This window comes from Anser cygnoides, chromosome 16, assembly GCF_040182565.1.
Source record: "Anser cygnoides isolate HZ-2024a breed goose chromosome 16, Taihu_goose_T2T_genome, whole genome shotgun sequence".
NCBI lineage: Eukaryota > Metazoa > Chordata > Aves > Anseriformes > Anatidae > Anser > Anser cygnoides.
In genome coordinates this window covers 6023618-6047567 of record NC_089888.1, presented here as the reverse complement: position 1 = coordinate 6047567, position 23950 = coordinate 6023618, and the positions used below count along the sequence as shown (strand labels likewise).

Genomic DNA, 23950 nt, shown 5'->3' with positions numbered 1-23950 from the left:
AAAAAAAAGAAAGAAAGAAAGAGAAAAACTTAAGCCTGGGATTAAAAAACCCACCACTAAAATAGTTTGAATAACAAAGTCAACTGCCTGCAGCAGGGACCCGCGGCATGCCGGTCACGTATCGCCGGCCAGGGCCGATCATGTGCTGCACGAGATAGTTCCTGGAAAAGCTTCTGCTCAGCCTGATAGACCTGCGGGCTGCTGATACCGCCGGGCCCCTGCAAACGGCCAGGCTGGTGCGGGAAACATCCTAAAATTATGGGGGAGTGTGGGGGGAGCACTCACAGCTTCCACTTGGTGGCCCAGAACTTGGTTCTGCTCCTGAGCTGGGCAGTGACCGCTGCGGGGGAGACCTGGCCGGGAAGGTGAGGGCTCCTGAGGATTTTTTTTTTAATGTTTTATGGTTTTTTTTTTTAATGTTTTTATGTTTTCCCCACCCCACACACACACTACATTTTGTATGGTTTTAGCTCCATCAGTAATCCCCGAAGCAGGACCTTGCACAGGATAACAGCAGACCTGCAAAGCCCCGCGATGCAGAGCCGCTGGTGGCGTTACTGGGGGTCTGACACCCACAAACCGGGGGGGGCAGCAGGGCACGGCGGCACGGCGAGGGGGCGATGGCTCAGATAAGGCCGGGCAGGGTGGGAGGGCAAGTGCAGGCTCAGATTTATCAACTGCGGGGCGTGCTCGGGAGCCTGGCGGTGCTGGGGCTGGAGGCCCGTGGTGGAGAGGTCGGAGGGGGAGACCTCACAGACGGAGGGGTCGCAGTCCTCGGCCTCGAAACCCGGGGCCAGGATGGAGTGAGGTGCTGGTGTTGGGCTGCAGAGGGACTCAGGGCTTACACGCCTTCCTCTAGCGATCCCAAAATACATGTGCACGAGTGTATTTATTTATTTGTGCATATATTAAAATTCCTACATATAATTTGAAAATATAATTATATACAGATAAGTTTAAACACATATATATAGTTTATATACAAAAATCCTTATGCATACACACAAAGTAAATACTTTTCCTCCATCCTGCGGCCGCCGTCAATCCGCAGCCTCGGCATTAAGCCGTGGGTTTGTGGGCTCCAGCGGGGCCGTGCCAGCGGCCGTCCCCCATGTCCTGGTCCCCGTGCATGTCCTGCAGCTGCCGCCCCGTGTCGGCACCCCCGGCACCATACCCGTGTGTCCCAGCCGTGAGGTGCCACGAGTGCGTGTAGAAATTGTGCGTGGGCACCACTGGAGCTGTTGGCCACTTTTATTAGGGGGCCTTGCAGCATCTTGCAGGAGCCAGCCAGCTTCCAACAGCAACCAGATGAAGGAGCTCAAGGGGGGCATAATCTGGAGGCGGGATGGGCGAGGGGGCCTCAAATCCCTCGTTCTGCAGCAGCTTGGCAGCCGGCTCACTCGCTCGCATCGACTCGATGAGCCCCCAAGTCCCAGCAGCAGGTTTTTAGGCGCATTCAGCCATGCAAAGCCAGGGAGCGTGGCCTATTGCACAGCGGCGAGGAACACGCCTCGCTTTGAAAATAGCGCCGAGCATCTTAATACATGTTTAACACGCAGACGATCTTTTAAACCCGGACTAAGCATGCCCGAGTGGTTCCCGTTTAATCTCTCCCTCTAGATAAACACCGGGGGGGCAGCGTGCGCCGGCAGATACAGCCGTCCATTTGCCTTCCTGAGTAACGTCAGCTGGTCGTGTTTACTTTAGCTTCTTCCATGGGAGCACATTAAGTAAAGCCTGAGCTCTGCAAAATGAAAGTGAAATGAAATAAATGCATGGTGCCATTAGTTTGCTGTGATCGGGCTTTAAAATTAGCAGATTTTCAGATGTAAACATGTAGAATGAACCCTGAGGGGGAAAAAAAAAAAAAAAAAGCCTCCAAAAACCACATCCTACCTTATTTTCAGCACTGTATGCTGCTATTTATTTCATGCCATTTTAGTAAGGTAAACTAATTCAGTTTCCTGTTTCCAGTTAATTTTATACGTGCATATATACATTAGTTATGTATTTATATCATAGATAAAAGTCTGATTAGAAGCATATGTGTATGAACATACACATTTTCTATCAATAGCTGTGTATTCCTATACAAATAGCAATATATATGTAGATATGAGTGGATATACACTACATATACACACTATATAATGGCTATATGCTCATATATATATAGTGTATATATATATGTATGTATATATATGTGAGTGTATATATACATATATGTAAATATATATGTGTGGGGAGGGGGGGGATACATATAACTGCCTTATTTCAGCTGCTTTTAAAGCTTTTGTTTCCTACATCCTGACTGCTGAAGATGCCAGATGAAGCGCAGCTTAGCAGAAGGTTTAGGAGGAGCACACACCAGCAGCCATACGATGTAACCCGTTTAATGGCAGCTCACCGGTGTCAGGGTGCTCGCGCACTGCAGCTCGCGCTCCCTGCCGTGAGCTGGGGATTTTTTTTTCCCTTTCCATGGTCTCTATTTGCTGAGCCCGCACTAAAGCTCATGAGCATTTCTTTGTAGCTGCCTGCTGAAGTGCCAGACATGGCTGCTGCGCACACTGTCCTGATGGCAGGAGGAGGCTGGGGGTTGACCTGCTGGGACAGACGGATGGATGGACGCGCACAGGAGCTGGGCCCAGGGTCAGAAAGCACAGAGCTCTGCGCACAGCTGGTGGGCTTTCTGTGGGAGCAAGGTCCTCGCAGTCAGCCCAGGGAAGACCCTAGAGTCCCTGCTCCCTGTTTCAGGCACACAAACACACGGTTTCCCCTCCCCATCCCCATCTGACACCGCTGGATCCAAACACACAAGGCAGGGCTCCAGCGAGCCCTCAGCCCCAGCTCCTGCAGGCATCTGCAACACGTCCTGCTCGCTGCAGGTCTATGCACTGAGAGGCTTTAAAAAAGAAAAATCCAACCAGCAAAGCCCACCCCGAGCCACGACGGCCCAAAGGCTGCAGCAAGGCGACCTGAGGCTTACTCATTTCTCCAGGGAGCAGGACTGAGAGCGGGGCCCTGGGGCTGTGGGGCCGTGGGCCGATAAGGAGCAGCTCCCTAATCTCCAGCCCCAGCAGCCGAGCGGGTTACGGCGATAAGGCACATCCACCCCGCGGCCGGGGGTGCACGCTGGGGGCTCTGCATGGGTGCTTGCACCTTGCAGGGGGTGGGATGCAGCGTCCCCCCCCCCCAGCCCCGCAGCCCCTGCTGTCCCCAGTGGGATGCAGCAGGGTCAGGGCACAGTGCACAGCCGGTGGCTGCCGTCGGGGTGGGCATGGGCAGCCCTGCTTCTAATGGGGGTGTAAAAGCCAAAATCACACTGTTTGGTTAGCCTTGCCAAAATAATTCTTAATTTCCCAGGTGGCTGCCAGGGAAATAGCCAAAACCAACTGTGGATGTCGTGCACCCCAGACGGGGCACAGGGACCTGCAGACCCTGCTGGGGGATGTACAGAAACCAAGGTGGCTGTGCCAGCACTCGGGCAGTGCCCACAGCATTTAAAAAAGTGCCTTCTTCTGTGTCCGGGTGCTGGAGGCTTCCCAAAGACTTCGCTGTGGATCTGTGCTGCTGCTGCTGCTGTGAGAGAAAACACCCTGAGCAGAGCCCACGGTGGGGCTGGGCACCAAAGCCATCACGGGAGGAGGGAAGGACTGACATGTGTGTGGTAATCCTGTGGGTAGGGCCCTGATGGGCACCGTGACATGGTTATGGGGACTCTTTAGTGACCAGTACCCGGGTTTCCCTGGGCACTAGAGGTAGAGTAAATCATACATGTTCGTCTAGGCCCAACAGCGCATTTTCTTTGGCCTGGCAGCAAAGCACAGCCCCGTGGGACTGAGGAGCATCCCAGTTTGATGTGCTGTGATGTGTAGATGGGTAATGGGTAAAGAGGATAAAATCAGGCTAAATCAGTGTTTTTTTAACAGTTTGCAAACATTTGCATTAACCTCAGAGAAGCAGGAGTGCAGAGAGGACTGTGTGCGACCAGCGGTGCAGCTGGGCAGTGTCAGGGTGCTGAGACCAAAGAGCTCATGCTCCCATCCTTCAGGGCCTGGCTGGCGTTTTGGCCCAGGGACCTGCACTTTCCGTGTGCCTTTGGTGGGCACCAGCTGGGCTCACTGCATCAGGCCCGTGCCTGTTTGTGCCCAGCCCCTGGCAGGGCCCCAGGAGGCAGCAGCAGCACCAAACGCTGCAGTGCTGCCGGCTCTGCTCCACCTCTCCCCAGCTCCTGGGATAAATTCACCAGCCCCCGTGTGCCAGCCACACAGATGATAAGCTCAACTCCAAAGCACATTTTTGTCAGAGGGCAGCAAGATAACATCTTAAAATAGCTCTGCGTGACATTTGACAGGGGCTGTGCCGCTGCCCTCGCCGCAGGCTGCCTTCCCCCTCCTCCCACTCCAGCCTTGGGCAGGAGCATCCCCGTGGGAAGGCTCGCTTCCTAAAAACTGAAGCAGCCCGCGTGCTGCTGGGGAGGCAGAGCTGCCTGTGAGGCAGCACCCTGTGCTCTCCCAGTGGCACAGCACCGAGCACGGCGCTGCATGGCGAAGCAAAGCCCTGCCTCCATTTCCCGGTGTCCCCGCACCAGCAGTGCCCTGCTGCCAGCATCTTGGCCCCTGTGCTGCCCCTCTTCCTTGGCTCGGGCCGAGCGTCTCCTGGCCAAGTCCCCGGCGAGGGAACAAAGCGGAGAGCCCCGGCGAAGTGCAGGGAGCTGGGGGAGGCGCAGCTCCCCGCACAGCTCGTCTCCAGCTCTGGAAAACAACGCTGCTGCTGAAAATAAACGTTAAATATTCCCTTAAATATTCCCCTCGCTGCTGTCGCCTCCTTTTTCCTCTCCCTCTGCTCCTGGCACTGCTCGGGGAGGTTGTGTCGCACTTTGCTGGGGTGCCACAGTGGCTCTGTGACACTGGGTGCCACAGAGAAGAGCGAGGAGGCGATGCCAGCGTCCCCTCTTGGAGAGCCCAGCCCCAGGCACACGGCACTGCGAGCACCCGACCTTAACCCCCTGACGGCGCGGTGCGTGGCGCTGCTCCCTGGGCTCGGGGCAGCACGGGCAAGTGAAAGCACTGCAGGAGTTCAGCCTTCCACGGTGGGTTTTAGGCGCACGATCCAGCTCTCTCCAATTTTGCTTTTATTTCTGAGCAGCTCTTAGCATGCCATACTTAAAGGCACAGTTTCGATTCATATCTATCTTGAGCTTTTTTTTTTTTTTTTTTTTTTTTACTTTAATGGAAAACAAGATTAAAAAAAGTCTTCAAAGAAAACAAACATTGCAATGCCCAGTCAAATTTTCTCACAATTTTAAAAAAGCCTATGAGAACAACTGCTTTTGCACAGTGAAGAATTTCAGCGGAGAGTTTGCAGCATTGACGTTACACTTAGGAAACGAAGCATTTAATATGGGAAAACTGTGGCCCAATTGCACCCAGCTCACAGCACTGGGCCCTGGTGCCTGTGAGTGACCCTGGGAGCCCGACTGGGCGCTGCTGGCCCTGGAAGGAGCCTTCAGGCTCTTGCCCCATGGTGCAGGTGATGGTGTGGGGCTGTGCCCTGGGCTCCTTGTGTGTGACAGGGACTGTGGCACAGAGTCGAAGCCTTCAGGTGCTCCATGTGCCCCCCCGCCCCCCCCATGCGCTGGGGCAGGGAGCCGAGGCCAGGCAATGTGGTGCAGGGATGCTGTGAGCCATGGCCTGGGGTGCTGAGGGGCCGCCAGAGCTGCATGGCTTCAAACATAGCTCTGCCAGGCTGGCTGGGCTCTGGGGGTGGTTCTGGTTACAGAAGGTTTTCCCCTGTATCCACAGCCTCACTCACCTTCTGCACAAACCCTCACTCACCCTCTGCTGTCAGGGCAGCGTGGAACTGCTCTTCCCAGCAGGAAAGGCTCGGGTGCATCCCCTCCACACCCCTCAACAGTAAGCAAATATTTGCAGTCATTTCCTAGCAGCCGCACAACGCGCACCTGCTCCAGCACGGTGCCGCGGCGGGACAGCCCAGCGCCTCTCTGAGACGCACGGGTGGCTCCTCGGCACGAGCCGGGCTGAGAGCTTGAACTGGAGGGCTGCGAGTGCTCCGCGTCCCAAAGCAGCCGCCCCGTGCCCCTCTTTGCCGCAGGTGGCAGCGGGGATGTGCCTCAGCTGGTCACCCAGGGACAGCCCTGTCCCCACCACAGCCCTCTTGTCCCCAGCACGCTAGGGCAGAGTGGATGCTTAGGTTGTGCGGTCATCGAGACAGAATAAAGCCCGGCTGCCTCAAATGCATTTTTCGAGTTAATTGTTCTCCTTGCATGCGGCTGTGTGTGCCTGGCCCTGCTGCTCTCGCTAGGAAAGTGGAGCGCTGATCATTGTCAGATGGTTCACGCAGAGGTTTCTGTTTTGTTTTGTTTTTACAAGGATCCAAGATGATAGGGGGAGGGAAAGAACTTTTGTCCTCTGCTTAAAATAATTCAAGAGCTTTCCACTGTCTACGCCAGGCTCGAGCAGACATTTGCATAACAAACGAGCTTCTCCTCGCTCTGCGGCCCCAAAAGGCTCCTGTAGCTCCTGAGGAGCAGGCAGGTCCACCTCCACCTCCATCTCCACGTCCCCCTCCACCCACCACCGGCCCCACGACCCCGTCCTGTCCCGCTCACCCCACTGCCAGCAGCGGGGCTCCAGGGAGGGATGCAGAGGGTATGGGTTTTTTGGCACTTCGGCCAGTCAAGATGTAAACTGCCCCTGAAATATCCCAACAGTTTGTTTGGTGACCAACAAATCATTCCAGGCAGCTTTTATTTTGCTATAAAAATGCTACAGGTGGTTTTGTGGAGGTTTCTCCCCGAGGTAAAGCCCAGTGACAGCCGGGGGCCATGCAGGACTCTCCTGTCCCGAGCTGACGTGGCGGCCCCGTGCCCGGCCAGGTTTGCCCCCAGAGATGCACAAGCACGAGGCCGGGCCCGAGAGCCAGCTCAGGGCAGGAGATGTGAGTGAGCCCCTGGGAGTTTCACGGGATTATTTTTGCCCCGGGGCAGGCTCAAACCTTCACCTGTACGAGTCATGCAGCAGTTCTGCTCTTGCTGTTTCAAGTGATTTCATAGCAGAGTGCTGCGATGGTCAGCCGCCGGAGCCCAGGAGAGCCCTGCTGTGCGGAGCCTTGTCACCACAGCTCCTCTGGTGAGGCACAGAGGGGGTCTCTAGGTCTGTGCGAGGTGCCAGGAGAGCTTCCACAGAGCTAGCTGGAGGAACTGGGTGGAAGCACATGCTATCGGAGCCCGAACGCCTCATCAGTTGTATCTGAACATCGTATTCTGATGAAGAGAGGTGGAGAAGCAGGAAGTCCCAGCAATACCGAAACGTTCTTTTTAGACGATGACTGAAAAAGTGTTGCAGTTATTCATTTTGAAATGAGTTTCTATAGGGGGGTAGATTTATTTATTTATTTATTTTAAATTGCGCAACGCTATGGGTACACAATTAATAAAATGAATCCGTAATCAGCCAGAAGCCATCATCCCTCCAGGAACCTTTGCAACAACAGACATCCAGCCATCCTCCACACCAGGTCCTTGCCCTTTCCAGCCAATGCCTTGAAGCATTGCCCAGCACAGCCCAGCACAGCCCAGCACAGCCCACCAGGGCTCCCCCTACATTCGGTGAGGGCCTGGCTGTCACCCCAGGGCCCACGAGGAGGTTTCTCTGCAGTGTGGTGCGTCCCGAGGCACGGTGGTGCCGTGCCGCCCGGAGAGCTCGCTGGGCTCCAGCCTGGCCGTTGGGGAGTCACGCGTGGCTGCCCCTCAGCACTTCTTCATTTTTGCGGGCTGCTGAAATAATGGCTGTTAAACAATGCCAGCACAGAGTGATTTATTTTTCTTGCCAGCCAGCCAGGCCCTCTGTAGTGGACACCCGTTGCAGACATACCCGAGATACCAAGCCAAGGTTATGGCAGAGGTGTGCCATGGGGAAAACACAAAGGTGGGAACAGCACACACAGCTACCTGGTGGGGCTTGCTGCTGTTTCAAGACACGAGACTGAGAAGGAAAAGCACAGTAAAAAAACAAACAAACAAACAAAAACTAACAAACAAACAAACAAACAAAAAAACATTATATACGGGGCATTCCTGGCAAAGCAGGTCACAAGTAGCATTTGCTAGAGTGCATAATTAGGACCCTCTGGGCCATTTTCAAAAATGATTTAAGAGGCTAAATGTCACTGCTGTTGGCAAATGCTGTAGTGGAGGCATTCCCGTTGCTCACAGACTGCCACTGGTGCTGCTGTGTCCTGGTGAAGGTTTCATGCAGCCCTGCCCCGCGGGCTTCCAGCATCACCGGCAGTGTTGGGGCATCGGTGCCCACCTGCAGCCTTGCATAGAACAGCTGAGTCACGCTCAGAAACTAAACGTTGAAAAAAAAAAAACCACAACAGGAATTCACACAGCAAATGCAGGAGAGATGTGCATGGCATCCCCGGGCAGCGTCCTTCCCGCAGGGCCTGGCGCAGGCTGGCCATGAGCCCACATCTCCCCCAGCTTCCCATCGCTCACTCCAGCCACACAGCCCCAGCAGCCACCAGCAGGAATTGGGGCTGATTCTGGGGCTTGCTTTCGTGAATCAGCCCCGATGCTGTGCAGCTCTAATGGTGTTGGGGAGGCTCTGCCCTGGCTTTTGGAGCACCCGCCCGTGGGCTGCAGCCAAAGGGACAGGCAGGGATGGGAAGGAGCTGGAAACGGCTGAGGTCTGCAGGATGAGAGCTCCGGGAGCTGCTGCCTTTGCTGGCTGCTCCGCCATGGCACAGGTCCCAGGCTGCAGGGGCCGAGAAAAGTTTGTCCTGGAGCTAGGGAGCCTGAAGCACTCCCCAGGTGCTTCTGCCTCACCCTGAATTTCTTCTCCCAGGTATTTTGCCCGTCTCATCTGCAAGAATCTGCCTCATCCTGGCTCATCAGGGTGCAAATATCGCCAGACTTCTTGTTTCAGGGCAGCATCTGGAAAGGGTGCGCTGAGATCTGGGGAAGCTGTGGTGAGGGAGACAACCAGAACCCCTGCAGAATATCCCCACAGTCTGGGAGGGACAGTGGGGACTGTGCTGCCCTGGACCTTTGGTTGGAGCTGATATCTCCCCCATGCAGTTCACTGCCTTCTCCACTGCCTCCTTCGTGATTGCCCGGTGCCAGCAGGTACCAAATCCTGCAGCATCAGTATGGCTGCTGCAAAGCCACAGGTACCAGCCAACGTTTAAACGGTCACCAGCTTAAAAGGAAAAAAAAAATAATCACAACAAAAGACCAACAAATAGTTGATTCTGTTCCCAAGCAAATAAAAAAGAGCAGTTTGGGATCGCCACTGGTGTCCCTTTGTTTACTGAATGCAGCAGCAGAATAGGCAAGGAAAGAAAAAATCCCTCCTGATAGCGACAACTTGGTGTGGGTGAAGCAGGCTGGGACATGCCCGAGAAAAGGAGGGTCAGGCTCCGTGTGTATCTGCTGGTGACGGGAAATAAATGTGCCCAAAAGCACTTAAAAAAATAAAAAGGACCAGACCTGATTGCAGCAGTTAGAAGTGATATATTCTTGGCATGGAAACAAAAAGCAAATTCATAGCAGGTTTGGAGCTGATCTTACTGGCTTACATGGGATTTTATACTTAGGTAATTCTATTGTTGGCTGGCGCTACCTGATTTATGCCTGAATAAGGTCCTGATCCTGCAAACATTTACTTATGTATTTTAGCTTTACCTTTGCCCCAGACGCCCTATTAATTTCACTGCAGCAAGGATAGTGCTTGTTTGCAAAGCTGGCGCCTTTGCAGGAAGAAAATCTATGCCATAACGCCTGAAATGAGGAGGAAATTCTGCAGTGAGAAGTGAACTCCCCCAGACTGCGGTCTGCCATCCCCAGACACCCACAAGCTGTGGGTGTGAGTGCAGCTCCCTCTAACCCATAAGCGTGGGGAAGCAGCAGGGGAGCATCCTTAGCAGAAGCCTGCAGCTCCTTTCAGCTCTGTCTGCCTCTACAAATTGAAAATCAGACAGTAGTGTAGCACTAAGTTCACTTTGACAACACCATCTCTCCTGGGCGGACCATCAAAATGAGCTTCTAACCAGGGCAGAAGACACATTTATTTGCTTAGGTCAAGAAGTGCCGTTTATCATGAAAACCACTGCCTTTACTGTATGCCCTCCCCATCAGCAAGGAGGCATGGTAAAAGGGGCTGGCCCAGAGAGGGATTCATCCAGCAACCACCACCCTTTAACAATGCAGTGACTGAGTTTTCTTCAAAGAGAACATGAGAATAAGAACCTGGGAGGGGAGAGGAGGAAGAAAAGCAGAGAGGGCACACGTGGACAGGACAGGACAGCAGCTTCAGCCACCAGCCCAGCAAGATGCCCCCGGCAGAGCCGTTGCTCACATGCCCATCACATGGGAAAGCTCTGCTGCTAAAACCAGTCAAATGAAAAAAATAAAATAAAATAAAGGGGTGAGGGGCTGTGTATCTTGGAGCAGCTGCTTTCCTCACTGCCACTGCCAAACCTTCCCAAGAGCAGGGTTACTCCTCAGCGCAGGGGGGAATTAATTTGCTTTACAATGGAGCCGCCCGGTGTGGGGCCAGCGGCACCGCCTGGGGCCAGCTCCGAGGACGCTTGAGGAGGCTGCAGGTGGGCGCAGAGCAAAACCCCTCGGGTACAGATCCCTGCTGCCTCCCGCTCGAGATGCTCAGCCAAGACGCATCAGTTCCCAGCCCAAACCCTGCGCTAGCTGCCCGGGGCTAGTGCACCACGGGGCACTTCGGTTCCCAGGCACAAGCCATGAGAACCCTTCCTCTCCGGCGTGCCTGGCACAGAGCACAAGCAGCGAGGCACGAGCTGCGTATACTTTTATTTCAGCATCTCTGCAAGCTAACAGCAGACTTTGGCCCAGCTGCACCCTGCTTGAAAAGAGCCACCATGCCTGGCACCGCTGCACTCCGTGAGCCTGGGGCTGGTCTAATTCCAGCCTGGGTCTGAATCAGCAGAATCAGCAGTTCCTTTTGGCTGCTCTGATCCAGGCGTGCTGGCTGCAGGTTGGAAGTGCTGGGAGCGGGGGCATAGAGCTGGACCCCAGCACTTAGGGGTCCTGCACCCCAGCTCAGGTGGGGTTCAGATCCAGGCAGACACAGTGCTGGCAGCCCTGGGGAAGGGGTAGCTGGGGACATGGGCACATCACCTGCTGTGAGCCCCCCCAGGCCTTTTGGACCCCATATTGTGAGACTGCAGCTTGAGGCTGGAGGCTGCTCCCAGGTCCCAGTACACTTCCAGAGCAACTCCTCTGAATTTGGCTCTGCTTCTAATGCAGCAGCCTGCAGAAGTGAATATTGCATCCCTAGGAAGATTTAATTATACATAAAATTAGAAGTCTTAGTTAAAATTTCATACTTCTGGAAGACAGCCGGTTCGTTAGCATCACTTTAATGAGGCACTAACCTCACTGTAATGCTCTTATTAATGCTCGTCACTTATTGAGTGCCAACTGCTTGGCTCCACTCCGACAGGCCGGCTGGTCTGCAAAGTGAATGGTTCAGGGGTCCTTTGATGCAAAATGTGAGCGCATTTACACCACGGCCAGGACAAACGACAGTTGGTGAGATGAGGCAGCCCAAACCTCACCAGATGGTGCCCAGAGCAGGCGATGCAGCGAGGGAGCAGGACCAGGGCAGACAGGGTGGGCGCAGGAGGGAGCAAACGAAGGGAGAAGAGGAGATGCTGGTTGGGGCGGACACAGGAGGGAGAAAATGAAGGGAGAAGAGGAGATGCCGCTTGCACCACCACAGCCAGCACCATTCCTGTGCACTGCAGCAGGGTGAGGATGAGGGCCAGGCCAGTGAGCGATAACAGCGCCTCCAGAACAACTTGCTGGAGGGGTGATGAGAGGGGAAGATGCTGAGTGTTACAGCAACCTTGGAGGCAGGTAGCCAGCAGCTGTGAGCTGCTGCCTGTCCCCCACCTAGTCCAGCTCCTGCTGTGCTTCGAGGTCTGCCCCACAGAGCCGGAACAGTGCGGCATGTTCACCACAGCTGCATCCAGCCTGCATCTCACCAGGGACCTTCTTTGGTCCAACCAGATTCCAAACCCCTAAGGCACCCATGCCCTGAAGTCTCTGCCCCAGTATGACTGCTGTGGGATAAATGGTGCCTTTCAGGTGCCCCTGAAGCTGCTGCGGAGGTGGTTTGCCTGGAGGAGACCCAGGAGAGGCCAGCAGAGGAGGGAGTCCCTCCTCTGGTCCATCTGTGCTGCACTGTCATTGCCCGTGACCCTGCTGGGCCTCAGAAGGGTCCTTGCCCTCCCAGCACCTGCTTGCAGGTAGTGCCCAGGTGCTCTGAGCACCCCTTTCAGCCGTGGCCGTGGACAGAAGGACAAGGATTACTCCGGCAGCTGCTAGGACACGCTGCCCCACACCTCCTGGGAGCTGAGGTGAGCATATGCCATATGTTTCTCCTCCTGTTCCATGAAATGCTCTGAATAGAGGGATTAAAAATTATCCATTGTGGCCTGAAACAACAGAGCCAAGGCACCAGTGCGGGCTGATGTTCCAGCACGGGGCTTAGGGTGGCGGCAGCAAGCAGGTGGCTGCTGCGCCCGCACCTAAAGGTGCCCCACGGGTTGGCTCCGGATTCCCACCACGGATGGCAGCAGCAGTAACAACAGAGACCTCGGCAAAGAAGGATTCAGCTCCATTGATACCATAGTCTGGATTTCTGCAACTGAAATAGAGACTTTTATGTCAGCGCAGTGAACAAAAAGAGGGAAAAGATTATCCAGAGCAAGGGGGGGAAGCCAGCTGGCTGCCTGGGCACGGAGCGATGGGATGGGGCCAGCTGGGTGAAACACAGGGCAGAGGAGGGAAAAACAGGGAGAAAACCCCTTGTCCCGCAGCGCTGTCTACCAGCACTGCAGAGCAAGAACACCAAACTACAAAGTCACTGAACTGGAAAATTCGCAACATTTTTTTCTCCACATAATCTGTCAGATTCAAAGCCAAACATGGAAATTTCACAGGGTGCTGATGTGCTTTTTCCCTGTTAAAGTTTCTCCGAGTTTCTGTGGAAACCGGCCTGGTTCTTGTGAGGAAAAAAAATAATAAAAGAAAAGTAGAAAAAAGAGAGCATATTTTCAAGCAAAAGTAGTTAAGTGCAACTCATAAAGTGAGTGATACAGGTAACTGGGAAAATTATTATTATTATTTTTTTTTTTTGTAAAAATAAGACTGCTCCAATCACCTACATTTATCAAACTAAGGAAGAAAATGGAAGCTAGAGTGAGAGGGAAAGACACAAAATAAAACAAGAATGGCAACTGCCTTGAAACTTTCGTATGGGATTTACAGCGGTGCCTGGAGCCTGCTCACACCAGACAGCTTATTCTTGTCATCAGCACAAGAAAAGCCAGCCTTTTCAGCCCCTGGTCCGCCTGCCTCACCACTGCTCTGCTGTGTTGCAGGTCTGCGTGGGCCCGGCTGCGGCTTGACCCAGCAGCAGTGCAGGCCCATGTAGGCCGCACTGCCAGCCTCAAGCACTGCTTTCTCGTTTCAGTGTCTCTAGCGGCAAAAAAAAACCTGGAAACTTGATATTTTAAATGGGATTTTATTCAGGGCATAGAGCGGAAGCGTGTTGTCTTCGTCAGAAACAGGAAAAGGCATTAAAAGCTCGGTGCAGCTGTAAACAAGATGCACATTGGGAGGGTTCATCACCCTGGCGAGGGTAATCGCTTTCAAGTTAAATCAAGGTAGAAGGGGGAGATTTGGAAGCATCACATCCGTGGCACACTTCCCTGCTTTGTCACATCACACCAAACACTTGATAAAAGCTCCCTTTGAAGAGGAGCCAAGTTGTTCCTTGCTCTACTATAGTGGTATTGTATTGGATTTGCTGAGCCGCGTTTCCAGTTGCGCAAAGAATTTGTAAGAGGCAGAAAAAGAGTAAGCATGTACAGAAAGCGTTGCGGCTCAAAGAAAACAACAAGAGATAGAGCAGTAATTAATTATTGGGCTTTGCTTCTTTATTTTTTATTTTGGCAGTGGGACAAACAGACTACTGTGTTGGTAAAATGTCAGCTCTACATTATGAAAGGGCCTGCCTTCTGTATGTATTTGGTTCTATATCATTAGATATTCAAAAATCACATGCCATGTCCCCAAAATCATGAGATTGGTAAGCAAATCATGAGATTAAAAAACCTAATAGTAACAAAGGGTTGTCTTTTGTCTCTTAGCTTCTTAGCTGCTAGCCTGCCAAGCTAATTTCAATAGAGACTTGGTTAAGGGAAAATAAAAAAGGGAAGGTGAGACTTTCCCATGATTATACCAGAAGTTTAGTTTCCCAGGAAAGCAAATCTGTAATTCATTTGTAATGCGATGAGATCATTTCCATTTGATGAATCCTAAGTTTATATTCAGAAGGCTAAAAAAAAAAAAAAAAAGTAAAAAAATCCAGCATCCAAAAGCAGATCACTTAGCCAATGGGTATCTGGGACGTGTGTATGCCCAACCAGAGCATGCGAAGAACATGCTATTTCCCTTCACAGCTCGGGCAATGTGGTGCTGGTTTCCTTAGCAGCGTTCACACTGCAGTGGGTAGAGGTGTGAAACAAAGATGCTCATGTTGTGGACTGCCAACAGCCTCCTGGGGCTATTCACGGGACCTGTGGCCTGACCCATCAGCCCTTTTTCCCAGGCTGGGTGTAACGCTGTGGTAGGAACAGTCCAGAAGCTTCCCTTAAAAGCCCTGCAGCCCTTCCTATGTTTTGGGTTTATCGAGCAAAGCTCAATCCGCATACCTCAGCCCACTCTTGGGAAGGAGCAGCTCACCTGGCTGCTTGTTCTGTGGGGAACTGGGGGAATGCAGGGTGCTGGGAGTGAGGCAGACCTGCTGGTGGCCACCTGTACAAGGACCAGACCCTCTCAGGAGGCTGCCCTGGTGCTTCGAAGCACGGCTCCTGCTGCGGGACGCCAGGTGGCTGCGCCCCTCACTGACTCCCCGGGAAGCAGGGCACTGGCTGTCCTGCTCCTCGCGTTAGCATGGCATTAGCATGGGCTAATGGAGATAACATCTTCCTCCCGCTTCTGCCCGCAGCCCCTCCCTGGAGACCAACGGCTGCACAAACATTCACTGCCCACCAGCCCCTGCTGCCTTTGTTCGGCCTGCGCGCGGCTCCTCCTGCGCAGGTGGTGTTTGCTTTCCGCACGGCTCTTGTTTCAGACAAGCTGCCTACAAAAGCTCAGGAGTCATTGCTATTTATTCTCAGCCCTGGCTTGGCTTTGTTGAGATGACCAGGTGAGCAGGCAGGCGGTTGGTTCTCCCACTTATTTTCTACTGGATGGGGACATCAAATATTTGCTTTCAGAAGTATTTGCAGCAGCTCCTCTGCAATTAACGGCATCAACCAAAATGCTCAAAAAGGGTGTGGGAAAGCTCCTGGGCCCTCACTCTCTCCTGGGTTTTGCTATGGTGACCCAGAAATTCTTGGACTTTGTTACTTTGCTACTGAGTGTATCTGATGGGCAACACATTAAAATGTATGATGGGCTTCCCTTTGGCGGCACCATTTCAGACCTGCCAGTTCCAGCCCCATGCCAGACAGCTGTGCAGCTCTCAGGGAACAGCGTTCAGTTACACTACTACAAATTCAGAGAAGCTAATGGATTTACCTTAGACATTACTAGTGCAGCAGAACAGAATTTAGCCCTTGCATTTCAGGAACTACAAAACTGCCTGAGGTTATGTGCTAATTATGATGTACTTGTGTCCTCTGCCATCCTAGCTTACATTGCACCATCCAGCCAACCAACCTGGGGAAGTGTGTCTTGTCTCTGACAGGAGGAAACCCCAGCTGTGATCGAATGTAGAGGCCGTGTTTGAGATGGATTCAGGGAAGGGCTTCACTTTACACAGCAAAGGCTGAGCCGAGGCCTTCTCCGTATGAGCCACACGAGCTGACGGGTAGCTGGAGCCAGCCACCAGACAAGCTGTGGGTGCCTGAGGCCTCCAGAAGTGGTCTGAATCCCAGAGAAGTTTTTCTTCCCTCAAAACACATGGACATAATGGCCATGCTTCAAGAGCAGACTGGAGATTTTGGAGAAAGAATTCTCCTTTGCTGAGACGTGTACAGGCCTTTGTGCTCTGAAGGACTCCCAGCGTCTGCAGACATGGCTGAGGCAATGGGAGACGGGCTTTCTTCCAGGCACGTATCATCGCTCACTGCTGTGAGAGGTATTCACAGTCACAGCAACTCAGCATGAGCTTTGCAAAAGGGAAGAAAACTACCAAACCCAAGGGATTGCATGGTACTGAGCACTGCACCCAGACATCTGGTGGTGATGTGCCACTACCTGCACGGTGAAACACTCACAGCAATACCAGAACAGCAGAGGACAGGCCAATCCAGGCAGGAAAGCTTGGGGTAGGCCCTGGTCTGGGGATTCAAGCAATAGCAGTGTCTTCCCCAGCTCTCACTTGATTATCACCACCATTTCTCTGTGAATGACTGACCACAGGCAACGTTTTAAACTCAGTGCCATCAGTCACTAATGTGATCAGACCCACGTACAATGTAGGACAGGAGTCGGTGCTAAGTTCCTTTTATTCTACCTTCTGCCTGGGCAGAGAGTATGCTTTTGGCTTTACGTACTCTGTAGTTTCTCTCTTTTCATTCTTTTATTTTTTTCCACCTCTTGTAAAGACTTTGCTATGTCAAAATCTGTCAAACAACTCCTTGTGCCATGTTTTTACAAGAATCCTACTTGCTGAATGGTGCCAAACACCCTTTTAAACAATACTCCGTGAAGTATTGCGTTGCCTGTGCTCTGCTCTTGCATGCCATATTTAGACAAAAGCTAGGGAATTCCCTGGCCTAAATGAGGGCTTGAATGAGTCCATTCTTTTCCCACCTCAACTGAAAATGCATGTGTTCACATCAGGCACAGCTCCTACCCAGCTTTATTTTTAATCGATTCCACACTTTATCTACCTAGAAATCAGAAGAAAAAAAAATAGAAAAGGAAACGAATCAAGTGAATCTGACCACAGAGACGTGCTCAGTCCTGCTGGGTGCATTCCCAACGAGACCAAAACCTAGGCAGCAGTAACACAAACACCCAGCCCCACACTGCCACCAGCTAACAATAGTCAGCTCACAGCCAAATAACGCTCCTGTTGCTTTGGCCCGCTGCAAACAAACAACAAGGTTATGGCCTAACACTGATAAAGACTTTCAGGGGGGTTCCTGGCAATGCACGAGCGCCCTGTTAGCCACCTGAGTCATTGGGGTGTCAGATGTTTCTGGAGCAAAGGAAAACCCCCAAGCACGTGGGGCATGGTGCGTAATGCCCTGCGAGCAGACAGAGCAGTGAGCTCTGCGAGCTCTGCGATCCCTGCACACACTGCCCTGCACGTTCATCCATTCAGACTGGCAAAAGCCAGCGTGCAAGGGCTCTTTACTGACGCTGCGAAAGTCAATGGGGCTGCAGATCTTTCTGGAGCGGCTATTGAAGCTCCACATTCCAGAGCGCTAGGCTAATCGCTTTTAGCCAGCCCTCCAACAGCACTCCAGTCGCTGATGTTTAAACTCTTTGCCATACTTTTGTCCACAGTGCGTGGGCCCCCAGATTTTCTGACATGTGGCTCTTCCTCTTGCTGCCAAGTCTGCTGGGAGAAGATGTCAGCCTCACAGGACCAAAACAGATGCCTTCCACACACTAACTCTGTTGGAAAATGTTCAGATAAAGGCCTATCTTCCACTCTCCTCTTCCCCATAAGCTCTAAAAAATATCCGTCATTTCTGCTCCAAGAAATTCTGCTCAATCCTGAAATTGAGACACTGAGCATCGTCAAATACAGTGTATATAGCCTGAAACATGGGATGAAATACTCTGAAAAAAGAAGGCAGAGTTTGCATTAGAGTCCTGTTTGTATATATACATACATATATAAAATCCATTACAGCCATTTAAGTTGTATCCGTACTGCTGATAGCAGTGATGGGGAGGGACCCTGCTGCAGACAGGATGCTGGCAGGCACCTGCCTTTTAACTGCTGCCATTTAATTCCATTCGGTGTTGCCTGGGACAACATAATAACTGAGACATCACTCAAGCCTAGACTAGCCTGGTGCTGCTAGTGTTATTGCTACTGCTGGGAGCACTCTGGGGACAGCAGTAGAGGAAAGAAATGATATGGACAGAGCTGCAGTGTTATAAAATGCACCCTTAGGATCATATGCTCAAAAGCACTCAGTTCCCATTTAGGAACCAAAATGAAATTGGCAGGATTTCAGAAGTGCTCAGCATCTATCAGCTCCTACTGAGAACATGCCGAGCTCTTCTCAAAATTGTTAGAGAAAAACAATTCGAAGATAAGAGCCCGCTTGTGGTTTACAATTAACATCATTGTGTGGGTCTTCACAGCACTTTGGCAGGAGCAAGAATAGCTGCTTTCACAGAAGATGTTCTATATGAATTCACATCTGAAAGTGTAGGGCCAGGTCTATAAGCAGTCACCCCCAGGTCAACAAGCAGTCACCCCCACTGCCTGCCTCCTGTAAGAGCTGCACACCCTAAGGAGAATTTTCCACTTTGTGTTAGAATGATTTATTTTATAGCACTTGGTAAGAGGGAGTCAGCACCCGATCACACTAAGAGCAACCACATCAGCCGAGACAAGACCAGTATGAGTAGGGAACAGCTCACAACATAACCCTCTGAGCTGCAGTCAGGGCAACTGTGAAAACATGGGGGCAAATGGACTAATTTAGTCCCAACCTGTATTAGTTTCTGACTTATAATTAGAAGCAATAGTATTTGTCTGTCTGACATATGTATGTTTTTCTCTGATAGCTCTAAGTGCTCTTTGTTCCATGAATGAGACACGTGTCTTCTGGCAGTGGGGACAGAAGCAATAGTCACAGTCTGGGCTGACACCAATGTGCACCTTCAAGAGACATAAAAGTTTGTCAGATCTCTTCAGTCAAGCAATTCCAGAGGCCACAAGCCAGCAAAGACCTCAAATATTGCAGCAGTCCCACTCACTCCCTGTAACCACTGATCTATTTAAAAGAAATGCTGTGAACTCAAATCGTCCTACTGTTGGCAGCTCCCTTAACCTTGAACCAGCTGAACATTGGTGCCACACCAAAATAAATAAATAAATATTAATAATAATAAAAAAATAATAATCAAACACAAGAAACAGCTGGTGTCAGGCTTCAGCTCCCCCACAGATGCACGATGATTCTTGAAGCAGACTAAGAACAAGTTCTTTTCATCACGATCCTCCTTTACACAGTGTCTTTCATCTCGAGTCCTGTTCCAGAAACCATCTTCCAGGTAGAAGTAGCTGGCCTGTGGGTCAGCTTTACAGGGGTTATGAAGCCTATCTACCCCTTAAGCTTAATAGTTTGATAGGTCTAATTCCACACAAAACCTCCAGAGATGCTTCTGGGGACAATAGGAACTTGAAGTATCTGATGAGTCTTGCTACCAGTAGGCTCCTTTGGTACGGGAGGTGGATCTATCATTTATTCTACTTCAGTACTTTCCTAGATGAGAGTGCTACAGCTCAGTCAGAACTGCCAGGTAACAACAACACTCATAGTACTAGGACAGCACAATATTTATCTATTTATCTATTTATTTTTTTGTAGCTTGGGAGAATTTTTCTGTTTTCATAGTAATGTTTTATTATTACATCTGGTGAAGGTGGGGACAAGTGTACTGATTCCAAAGGACCTGCTGTTCCTTCTGAGGAACAGTAAGCTCAGGAACTTGGGGGAGAGATTAAACTTTGCATAATCAAACATTGCAAGAGCTTACGGACTCAGGACATGTTGATTTACTTCCCAACATCTAGAAATGAAAACAGAAAAACAGCAAAATGCATCACACTAAAACAAGCTCAAAACATGCATGAATTTAGCTTGTCACTCCTCAAAAGTAATGATTGAGTATGACTCATTACACCCAAGTATTCTAGCTCATTTTCTACAGATAATTAACCTTGCAGGCAATAATTTGCCCAACAGGCACCAACGCTAGAGGGGAACACTATTCCCAGGAGGAAGGCTCTGCCTCTTCGGAACAGATTGGAATAATAGACCGCAGGAATGAGGACGCAACAGCTTACCATGGTTTGGCCAAGGAGCACTGCTGTCCTTTCTCTCCTGAATTTGCTGTTTATAGGACAGGGACAGTCTGAGAAGACTTATTTAGGCAAGAAATGGAGAATTCTCTGTGCCAGTGAGCAACATGTGCTCAATTCAAATGCAGTCTCCTAGGGAGCAGAGAAGATACAGAGCTGGGTGATCACTGCCACAGCCACCAAAGGGCAACAAACACTCATCCTTGTCACAGCTGAGCTGAGCTAAACTAGGCAGGAGAGCAGCGGGTAGGAAGAGAGATAACAAGACACACATCCCGGAGCAGCAGAAGAGGCACACTGAGCGGTGCTCCCAGGGCTGCGGGTCGTGGGTCTGCCCTATCCGTAGGGAGCCAGGGGCTCACAGGTTGCATAGCAGCTTGTAGCTTGGGCAAGGTTTTTAGTCTTTCTCTTGGTCCCTTGTATTTCCTGCTAGGTTTACACATCCTCTCAGCTTCTCATGTATATTTAATTTGAAGAACACAATTAAAATGCCAAGGAGGCTTTCAAGACAATTGTTTTGTTATATTAAACCAAATTCAATCCCAAACCCTGCTTCTGTGAAATTACTCACTGGGCAGGACAATTAAAACCTGAATTACCAACCAAATGCCATTGTCACTGTCAGGAGAATGCTGTTTTCATAGGTCAACCACAGCAGGAAAGAATTTTAACAAGATGCTGCCTGACCCCAGGGATCTCCATGCAGCCCCTTCTGCATCAGGCACCTCACTGTAATACAAAGACATCCACCCTTCACTGCGAAAGTCATCTCCTTCACAAAGTACCAGTGCTGAGACCCGAGTACTGCTGCAGGTCTGAAACACCAAATGCCTCCGTGTGCATTTCACTGGCATGCACTCACCCCGCAGATGCTTCAGAGGATCTGTACGAGAGCCGCAGCCCGAGTGTCACCCGGTGAAACCCAAGAGCTGCATCCATTTTTAGAACAGGCCTGCCTGAAGATATGTTGCATTATCTCAGCAACACGTAAGGGAACAAAATGAACTGCAGCTCCCCCTGCCACTTATTTACCTTCTGTTTAAACAGAGTCTCTTCAGCCCGCTCTGTTCCCCTCCTGAGCACCCATTTACTCGGCACCTCTCGCAGGGCTGGCTGGTCTATTTTTAAAAACATGCTGCTGGCTTTTATCTTAAGCTGCTTTTTTTTTTTTTTTTTTTTTTTTTTTTTAGCTCTTGTACTCTTTAAACTTATTTAAAACACGTTGGCAGACAAAAGCAGTGAAGGGGGATGTAGCAAATGCTTCGCGGTTGGCATTGCAAGTTGAGAATTAAGGCAAGAGATAATAACAAAACAGATTAAAAATAAATACCTGAACTCAATCGTTATGGCCAAACAGCTGCAGTCCTCGCTTGGGAATATCTCCCATGTACTCAAAGGGGGGTTATCTGAATCTAGGCTTTAGGTTTTGCTCTGGTCCAGCTCATGGCAGCAAACACACTTGGGTGCTCGCAGCTGGGAGAGCAGCAGACTGGCAGCTGCAAGGAGAGGCTTTCTGCTGACCTCCAGTAAAAGGATGTGATCCCCCACCTGTAAGCAATTTTGAAGTTGTATCAGTTCTGCTGGTTCCACTTCTGATACGTGATCTCTGAAGCCAGTGGACTTGTAAAGTCACACAAGTGGAGGACCAGGGTGGGACACAACCGACAGGAGGTTTGGGCAGGACATTCCTGCAGGTATGACTCCAAACCTGGACGGATTTCACACTCTTGACCGGACAGTGTTCAAGCTAAAACCCTCAGCAACTCTCAAGAGGTGAACAACGAGGGAGTTTTGAGGCCACGAGTACTGGCATGGCCAGATGCTGTATACAAGGATAATGGGTTGACTACACTCACACATCATTAGCATCATAAGCACTATGAGAAACCACTCCAAAACTACCTCAGCCTCGTTAGAGCTATTAATCCATTTTTTCCTGGAAGAACTGAGAGTTTTTCTTTCAAATTTTTGTGACTCCCTTTGCCAGGTTCATTTCTGTCCTACTTCTATCAAATTTTGAGTAATGATATTTTGATTGCATTTTGGTTTCTATCAGTTTGATGCCATCCATTACCTTGCTTTTCTCTACATCTGAAAATTCTGGGGAAAATATATGCTCATGTATCATATACATATTTGGCTTCCTATAGTGCATATTCTGGGGGAATGCTACTTTAGGCTGACCATGAGTTGGGATTTAGTTTCTTTTTTTTGTTTGTTTGTTTATTTTCTTTTGTTTTTCCAGAGCGACAACAAGGGAATGGGCTGGGTGCAGACACTGCTGCTGCTACAGAGAGGATGATAACATATTTGGGGTGGCCAGGCTGAAAACTGGGAATTTCCTCGCAATCTCCCAGGATGGGGAGACAGGGAATTACTGACACCCAGTTGCAAGCTTTGCATTTTGGCAGCTTGGAGATTTTTCTAGCCCATGCCTTGGATCTAGATTTTTTTTTTCTCAATACTCAGGTGCCAGGCTCTCCCTACAGAGCTGCCCTGTGCACCCTACTGATGTTCCTGTAGCGACCAGACGCCTATAGCTGCCTCTGTTATACTGTGTACGTCCCAGGCTGAGCTCAGCTCCATTTCTGATTCAGGACATCTCTGAGAACTGGTTGAAACGAGGACTCACTAAAGCTTCCATCAGATGCTGACGGGCCTCTTTGTGCCAGGAAAACGGATGTGTGCAACAACAGCAAAAGTGCCTGGAAGCATCCCAAAGCCTGAGTGAAATGAGGGAATTTTGAGTGGCACCAAACAAAAGGAGCAGTGATTTAATCTCCACAGATGGGGAGGGGGGAGCAGCGTCAGGAAAAGCAGGAGGATGAGATTAGCTAGGCAATAAAATGAAAATGAGCAAGAGGTGGAGCAAACTGTGCTGAGATAAGAGGAGGTGGATTACAGAGCTGGCAGATGGAAGGGGAGCAGGCAGCCAAACAGGGAACAAAAAAACAGGTAATAAATCCGTAAAAATCTCAATCAACAACTTTAAATACCATTTCCAACCCATTTTCTCCAGGGAGCTAAGTGACTGTGGCAGATGTACGGCCTCCCTGCGTGCCCCCCTCAGGGTGCCCTGGGCCTGCCCCGTGCTGCTGCAGGGCAGGCGACTGTGAGTGGCCAGCAAGTTGTATGTGCTGGGGCCCAAAACCCTTGCACGGCAGCCAGGATCCTTCCTGGCACAAGGATAAAGCAGTCATTTAACACCAAAAGGTGAAAGAAATCGCTTCTTTCTTGACTGACCATTTGACTCGGCCTAATTCAGCAGCGTGAAAGCGACACATCGTCTCTTTTGTTGGCTGAAAGGGGCATTTCCTTGAGCCTCGCTGGGGCACATTAGGCTGGGTATCTCAGTTCCGGACGATAAGGCAGCTTTTATCAAGAAGCTTTCATTACTGCAGTTAAACTGGCAATAGGTGATTGATAATAAGCAGACATTTGACCTCTGTTTAAGAGTCACTAAGCCCTTGACCACTGAGTTTTTGGAGGATAATCTCTAGAATATCTTTGCCTGTGTCATTTTGGAAAGGCCATGGTGCAGCTTTCCAGATCTTTGCATGCCCCACATGAATTTCCCAATCTTCCATTCCATCAGGCATGTCAGTGCCCAGTGGCACTATCTCTGTCGTAGTCCTCCCTATCTCAGGAGGTTATATGAAATCATTTATTTGGCATTATATTTTGGGAGTCTGGGAGAGAATGGAAATTATGTGGGTACTGCAAAAACAAAAAGGGAAATTAATGGCCGAAGGTAAGTAATTATTTTATGAGTCTGAAACCTCTTTGTGGTAGGGACAGCTTTTTTCTCTGCAGTG

General features: G+C 50.7%; 1 long non-coding RNA gene across 2 annotated transcripts; it reads right to left on the bottom strand.

Annotated features, from left to right (window-relative positions):
- Positions 1 to 883: 883 nt before the first annotated feature.
- Positions 884 to 22537, bottom strand: LOC136786483 (uncharacterized). Of its 2 annotated transcripts, none has more exons than XR_010825307.1 (3): positions 21168 to 22537; positions 20121 to 20267; positions 884 to 1744 (listed from the first exon to the last, which is right to left on the bottom strand). It is a non-coding gene; the product is annotated as an uncharacterized lncRNA (long non-coding RNA). The 2 variants fall into 2 exon arrangements; XR_010825308.1 differs by lacking the exon at positions 884 to 1744 and adding an exon at positions 19237 to 19843.
- Positions 22538 to 23950: the final 1413 nt, after the last annotated feature.